The 8193-nt window shown below is 40.0% G+C and overlaps 1 non-coding gene across 1 annotated transcript; it reads right to left on the bottom strand.

The window, feature by feature from the left end:
* Positions 1-7836: 7836 nt before the first annotated feature.
* LOC136311322 (U6 spliceosomal RNA) lies at positions 7837-7943 on the bottom strand. Its single transcript, XR_010726725.1, has one exon. It is a non-coding gene; the product is annotated as a U6 spliceosomal RNA (small nuclear RNA).
* Positions 7944-8193: the final 250 nt, after the last annotated feature.

The following is an 8193-nucleotide window of genomic DNA, read 5'->3' as shown; positions in this document are numbered from 1 at the left end:
GAGAACTAAGTTACATATCTTGTGATTAATCAGGATTTAGATGAGAGGGGTTCAAGGATCTCTACTTGAGAGCAGAGTCCCTGAGAAGAGACAAAGAAAAAGAAAAAAAAGAACAAATAATAAGGAAAATTAAATTCCAGGTAGTAAAGTTCTACAAATAAAAAATCAACATTTAAAACTTTAAGAATAAAATATAATAGACTATTTTTAGGGTATCAGGATTTGTAATGAATTTTTTTACACTAGTTAGAAAAATCATAAGCCATAAGAAAAGCATGACTATTTCAAAGTTAAAAAAGAGAATTAATCCAACTACAAATAAAGAAGAGGGTAAAGGGGGAAAGAGGGGATAAATGGTGATGGAAGGAGGCTTGGCTTGGTGTGGTGATCATACAATGCAACATACAGATGATATGTTATAGAATTGTACACCTGGAACCTATATAATTTTATTAACCCATGTCACCCCAATAATAAAAAGAAACTTGCCAATAAGAAAGTAATCCAGGACCAGATGGCCTCACTAGTAAATCCTACCAAATGTTTAAAGGAGAATGAACACCAATCATCCTAAAACTTTACGAAAAAAAATATATGAGCAATAAATATCTACCTATCCCCCCCCCAATTCAAATAACAGACCTGGAATATTGACAATAAATAAAACTGGTAAGTAATTATGTAAGGAGTTTACAAAGAATTTCATGGCGATGTGAAAAAGTCAAGTTAAAGAAGGGACACAACATAATGAAGATTGCATCCAAAAAACAGGAAAACAAACCCTGGAGAGATGAAAGCATTCTCACCTCTCAAACTAACAGCCACATGTAAATTAAAATAACCGTGAAATGTCATTTTGTAATAATTATATTTGGAAAATTCCAAGCATTTGGCAAGGATGTAGAAAAAAATGGTAACTCTTATAGACCATGATGGGAATAGGAATTGGTAAAAATCCTTTTGATTTGCAAGTTGGACAAATTTTGTAAAGCTAAATATTCATTATATACATTTGAATAAGCAATTTTGTGTCTGTGTATATAGGAGATATAAGTATATCTTAGAGGAATTATTTTATATTTGCACATGGAATCATTTGGAAAAATGTCTAATGTAGCATTGCATGTAAAACCCCAAATAATTAGAATTCACTGAAACATTTCTCAGCAAGAGAATAGCTAAATAATTGGTGGTATACACACTCAAAGGAAAAACAATACAATAGTGAAAATGAATGGACTAGTACTCTTACACATTTCGGTGTAAACAAATCAGCATCTAGAGTTAAGGGGAAAATAAGGTCCAAGCAGTACATATTGTGTGATCCTATTTAAATTAAATATGAAAATATGCAACATTACAACAGACAAACCAATTCAGACTGAATGAACATAGTCCTTGGGGAGGCATTCTTTTAGATTAGACATATGTTGTGTGGCGGGAGATAAGATTGGCCTGACCGGGCTCTGAGACTAAGGGATGTGTGGAACGGGACAGCCTGTGAAATACGGGCTTTGTTGCTGGAGATTTGAGAATGACTGCTCTCATTATCTGATGAAACAGCCATTGCCACTGTCCCCTTTTTCAAAGCCGTTACCTGGGGGGGGGGAGTAGCTGTTATAGATTCATGTGTAAGACATCATTCATGTATGGTTACAGAACCTATCAGAAGAAAGATGAAAGTCTTTGCAGAACAGCCGGCACTGAGAGAGAAAGGAAAGAGTTACAAACTAGTTTTCATTCTTTCACCTGGGGGAAGGTTCAGAAAGTCACTCACTGAGATCACTCACTGGATCAGATAGACATGATCTATTGCTTGGTTGTTTTCAGTGGCATCCGATGCTGCTCTTTTGCCCCTCATGCCTGCACACAGTTTCTGCCTCCTTCAGACCAGGTGACTCTCCTAACAACATAGCTCGGACAGTTTATGTCTAGTTCTCCCGTATAAGGTCCAGAGTGTGCATCCTCCACCAGCGTGCCCAACATCTCTTGCTAGTCTCACAACCTGCTCACTGAGAATTCGCTGAGAGCTCATGTCATGCAGCCTTCTTTGTGAGCCCTGGGGACTTGAGAGCAAGATGGACAATGATGTATCTTTCAGAGTGTTCTCATTCCAGTAGGGATACAGACAAGAAGATAAGGAAATGACAGATCGGATGAATACACTGTAGGTGCTATGCATTCAATAAAATACGCGTGTGGCAGTGAGTGGGGATATTTGATTGGGTAGTCAGGGAAGATTTCTTGGAGGAGGTGACATCTGAGCTGAAATCGAAGAGAGAGGAGGAAAGCATGAGCCAGGAAAACACCAGTGGGATTGACGTGGTCTTTATTCTTCCTTGAACCTATCTCCTGATCTCCACCTGTGGGAGCTCCAGGCTGGTTTAGATTTCATCTTGCTCAGGAATCCTTACTCATCCCCTAAGCCAAATGCCATCTCTTACCTCTCAGCTTTAATGTTAATGCTAGGATAGTCTCTCCTTCAGGCAGGACTCTTGATTACAATTAACAGAAGCTTAGTTGGAGTAAGGGTAGGCACACAATGGGGAGATTTGTTGGTTGCAATAAAGAAATCATAGAATGGGCAGGCACAGAGCTAGTCCCAGAGATTCCTTTGTATTGGAATCTGTCAAAATAGGAGTTGCTCTTTGTCTGCTTGTAGTTCCTGAAAGCATCACCGCAGATGTCCTTCTTTGCCCCAGCAGCACATCCTTCCTGTGACAGCAGTGGAATCTTGTTTGCAGTTTTCCCAATCCTTACAGAATCGGCTTCTTCATACCTTCCTTACCATCCTCTCACACTGACCTCCAGTATCCCAGATGCCAGCCTCAGCTGCCTGGTGACTCATCTTGTGAAGTCTGGGTCTCAGGTTCACACAGATTCTCTTCCAAGTTCAAAGACACCTCATCAGGGGCAAGCAGTCTCTTCTCAGAGATTGGGGTCTTTGTCCCATGATGCACCTCTCTTAAGAGGCTGAGTTTTAGCACTCTTCTTTAGATTTCTAAGTTTTAGTCATTCCAACTTCCTGCCTATTGCTACAGGTAAATCTGCTTCTTCATCTTCATAATACCTGAACTTTCTTGTCCTTATGACACTTTCAGTTATCTGGTTATAACCTTGTACCTAAGTAACAATGCTGCATATCAAATCTCTCTATCACTAAAACATATGTGGTGGTTTTGTCTCCTGATAGCTTCTCACAGAGCTAAAGGAGCATGTCCACAAATTCTCATATAGAAAACATGCCATCAGGTGTTCTAAATTTTAAATAAAATCCTAACCTGTTTCCATATTATGATATATAATAAAATAATAATTAGTAAATTAAACCCATCATTCCAATGGCTTATCATGTGTCTGGGACAGGTGGTCCCTAAAGGTCTTGAAACTTGGCCAGTGCTATACCCACCATTCTGAAAGTTGCCATCGGTTAATGAGTGGTGTCTGTCCTTGTTGTCTTCAATTTTCTCTTAGGTTATTGCAATTGGTCTAAATGGACTCTGCTTTGAAAGTAAAAATTCTTGCCTTACTTGAGGGGGCATACCTTCTATCCTCCCTTTCTTCTTTTAACTGGTACAAATATTTAAGTTTAGACCTTACATCCCACCCCCAAACCAATCCAACACAGTTGCCTCAACATATGGCATTTGGTTGGTACCTTTATTTATTTTTTTATTTTATTTTTTTTGAAGTTAGAAGCAGGGAGACAGTCAGACAGACTCCTGCATGTGCCTGACTGGGATCCACCCGGCATGCCCACCAGGGGGAGATGCTCTGCCCATCTCGGGCATTGCTCTATTAGGCCAGAGCCATTCTAGCACCTGAGGCAGAGGCATGAAGCCGTCCTTAGCGCCCAGGTCAACTTTGCTCCAATGGAACCTTGGCTGCAGGAGAAGAAGAGAGAGTTAGAAAGGAAGGAGAGGGAGAAGGGTGGAGAAGTGGGCGCTTCTCCTTTGTTTCCTGACTGGGATTCGAATCTGGGACTTCCACACACAGGGCCGATGCTCTACCACTGAGCCAACCAGCCAGGGCCTGGTTGGTACCTTTTAAAGAATGTATAAGATCTAGCATTTCTGAATAGCTTGCACAGGAATAAAGAAGATTGTGTTAATTCATAAGAGTTTGCAATCCCCCCATCTCGACTTTTGCAGAGGAGTAACTGCTGATTTCTTTGTCAGCTCCTAGGTCTTTCTTTATGGAGTAGAATGCAAGTCAAGTGGATTAGAGAATTTGAAAGGGGCCTCGGGCTTCAGTTGATATGAATGAAAACTAAACCAGAGGTAGGAAGGTAACATAAAAGCTTGTTTGGGCTTATGGCTGATATAGAGAAAGATGTTTTATTTTTTTATTTGTATTTTTGAAGGAGGTTTTGGAATGAGGGAAAGAAGAAAGACTTGGAAGGCCTGCAGCCAGATATGAGGGAGGGAGGGCAGTGTGGAAGAATTTAAGGAGGTTTGCCGAGGGTTATGAATGGGATTCCCATTTGGGATACATAAATAGACTTCAGGGAAAGTAAATATTGTAATTATTTATGGTTGTTACACTGACGTTTCTTACAATGTGACTCCATGCTAGAATTGCATTAAAATCTGCTTGGTTTGCCATGTTTTATATTGTAATTTGGTATTTTTTCAGTTGACTTTCCCATCATCAATACAAAGGATGTTTCTGGAAGGCAGAGGCTTGGCATATCCTATAGTGCCCATGGTCTTGCCTGGCACATATTACTCATTTTGTGGTTGTTGAAAAATGATTGTATTATTATCTAACATGCATAGGAATCACTAATTGTCTATGAACCACTAAGCTGAAATGTAATCCTCACAGCCAGCAATATGTGGGTATAATTATCATTCTGCCTTTCAAGAGAAAACAGAAGTTTTTCTTGACTTGAGCCCAAAGTAATGCATCTTAAGAATATTTTTAGCAAAAATTATCAACCAACAAGCTTGTAGGACCCTGGCCATTTTACTCATCAGAACATCTTTATAAAACACAGGTCTCTGAAAGTTATTGTACTAACCTGCTCTTTCTAGCTACTTGAATGGGAGATCTGGGAGGCTGCCTGGTTAGATTTGGGCAGGTGAGCCTTTGGTCACTTTCCAGGATATTTCAACCTTCCGGTTGGAGTTGATGGAACCGCTCTAGTTTCCTTTATTCACAGGTCCTTCATTCTCCTCTCCTTGATCTCACATCCCCAAACTGCTGGAAGAATGTCCAGAGGAAATGCACGTATCTGTCTTATTCTTTTCCAGAGAAACGATAGCCACAGTGATTAAATGTTTCTTTTGATTGCTGTCTGGTTACCCTCAAGAAGGGCAATATTTTCTCCTGTCATGGACTTTTTCTTTGTAGCCATCAAGACATGTTTTGGTGAAGTACTAGAAAAAGAGTTTTCTGAGTGTGTAGATAGCTGTTTACAGTGAAGGCTGTAACATTGTGATGAAGTAAGTGGCTGAAAGAAATTGGGAGGAAAAATAAAAGACATGAAAGAAGCCTCTCTGCTGGATATATGTCATAATTTGGTGGAAGAAGGGTCAGAGGGAGTAGAAGGGTCAGAGGCAGATTTTTCAGTGAGGCGCCTGCACAGGTTATAATCCCAGAGCCTGTGCTCTCCTCATTAGCGCCCCTTGCCTGTCCCAGCTCAGAGACTCATTTTCTCTTTCTTTGGCAAAGGGAGAGGTATTTCAAAATACTTTGTTCTCAACATCTGAAAAAGAACACAGTTAATATGTGGTGAGTAGACAAATAAAATAATCCAAGAGTAAATTCACAGAGAAGTGGCTAGACAAGACAGAAGATTGTCAGCAATACCAATAACATTGCCATCATCATGATTTATTAAAATATACCATGTGCCAAACAATTGTGTTCAATGCTTATTCATTTCCTCATTAAACTATTACAGGTACCATTCAGATAAGTAATACTACCATTTAATCCCATTAATGGAGATATGGAGGTTTAAGAGGGTTAAGAAATTTGCTCAAGTTTGATAAGTAGTAGGTCTGAGATTTGTAATCAGGTCTGTTTGCCTCCAGAAAACTACCAGACTTTGTAGAAACCCAGTCTTGTCTTGAAGGTCTTTTATTATAAAGATAAACAAATAGGTTCAAGTTTGACTACCTTTCTTATTGGGGTGCAGATTTTTGGAGTCAGTTTGACTCTCAAATCTGCCTTTTAAGTTTCCAGATCTTGGGTATCTGTTAACCTTTTGGACACTCACTCATTATAATATATACAAATTGGGGTAAAAATAATATCTAACTCATGGGGTTCTTGAGGTCATTTGAATGAAATAATGCATGCAAGGTCTTTCACACAAGGCCTTTTACTTAGAAAACTCAAAAAATGTTTCACTTTCTGTTTCTCAGTGTATATACACATCCAAACACATGTGCACTTGTGCTCACAAGTAAAGAAAAGGGGATTTCAATGGCTTTATAAAGCAGGATAAGGACTGAGGAGAGATTGCTGGTAAGGTGGCAGTGTGATTCCTGAATGTTCCTTGAGAACTGACATTCTTTCTTTAATCTCATTATCTATCCAACACAGTCCTGGGTATGCAGTAGGAGCGCCATACGTTCATGTTAAATTGAGTCAATTTTGGATTAAACACAAAAAGTAAAATTAAATTTCATTAAAATAAAACCTGGAGACTTTAATCTTTTACCAGGGAACTTTGCAGAGTTTCCTACAGAGGTCACATTGAGGGACCTCTAGGATTTTGTCGAGGGCAGAATTTGGGGGAAGAGTAAATTAAGGACTTCTCGCTAATGATTCTAGCTCTTAAATTACTGAACTTGCAGAGGAAGGGAACTGACATCATGTAATCTGTACCAGGTACTAGGTCCTCTGCACTTCATCTAACCCCAGTTCTTGCATAACAAACGGCCCCATCGTGGGGCTTAAGAATTATTTTGTTCATAAATCTGAGGATTTATTGGGCTCAGCTAGGCATAGGGTTTCTCAGGCTGTAGGTAGACAGAGTCTGGCTCTGGGGTCATGAGAAAAACTTCTTTAGTTATCTATATGGCAGCTCAGTTAGATTCAGGGAGCTGGGGCTGTTCTCTCTTCAACTTCACTTCCTGTCAGGTCAACTTTTCACATGGCAACCTCAAGGAAGACTGAATTCTTACATGGGAAATGAACATACCCAGAATGAGTGGACCAGTGGATGCAACATGACCTTTTCTGAACTAGCCGTAGCACTCATGTAAAATCACTTTTGCTACATTCTGTTAATCAAGTCAATAAAACTATTCAGGTTTGCCTGGCCAGGTGGTAGTGCAGTGGATAGAGCATCGGACTGGGACGCAGAGGATCCAGGTTCAAAACCCCAAAGTCACTGGCTTGAGTGGAGGCTCACCAGCTTGAGCACGGGGTTGCCAGCTTAAGCGAGGGATCATAGACATGACCCCATGCTCGCTGGCTTGAGCCCAAAGGTTGCTGGCTTAAAGCCTAAGTTTGCTGGCTTGAGCCCATGGTCACTGGCTTGAGCAAGAGGTCATTCACTCAGCTGTAGCCCCCTAGTAAAGGCACTTATGAGAAAGCAATCAATGAACAACTAAGGTGCGCAAGGAAGAATTGATGCTTCTCATCTCTCTCCTTTTCTGTCTGTCCCTATCTGTCCCTCTCTTCTATCCAAAACAAAAAACCAACCATTCAGATTCATTCAAGAGACTCTTATCTTTTGATGGTTAGAGTGTCATACAGTTTGCAGACATGTTTCAAACCACCGGAGGCTAACATCTTGCCAAAGTTATTTACATTTCTCCTCAACTACAAAATATATTCACTACCTCTTTTTTTAAAAAAAAATTATTTAGACAATTAAAAAATATGGAACGCTTCACGAATTTGCATGTCATTCTTGCACAAGGACCATGCTAATCTTCTCTGTATCGTTCCAATTTTAGTATATGTGCTGCTGAAGCGAGTACTCACTACCTCTTAAGATCTCCCCAAAATATCATCTATTGCAGCATCAGGCTCAGGTCAAGGTTCAGTCTTCCACCATCTAAACCAGACTCAGGTATGGATGGAGCTTCTCAAGTGAGGTCTCTCAAGTTCATTGAGTAACATTCTTTTAGCCTGAAGGCTTCTGAACTAAAGACACAAGGTACCTACCTACACATGTTTTGTCTTGCTTTCTGAAATGCTTTTCCTTTCATGAGCTTTGTACTTTCCTGG

This window comes from Saccopteryx bilineata, chromosome 7, assembly GCF_036850765.1.
Source record: "Saccopteryx bilineata isolate mSacBil1 chromosome 7, mSacBil1_pri_phased_curated, whole genome shotgun sequence".
In the NCBI taxonomy this organism is placed as follows: Eukaryota; Metazoa; Chordata; class Mammalia; order Chiroptera; family Emballonuridae; genus Saccopteryx; species Saccopteryx bilineata.
The sequence above is the reverse complement of the archived record's forward strand: the minus strand, read 5'-3'. Positions and strand labels throughout refer to the sequence as shown.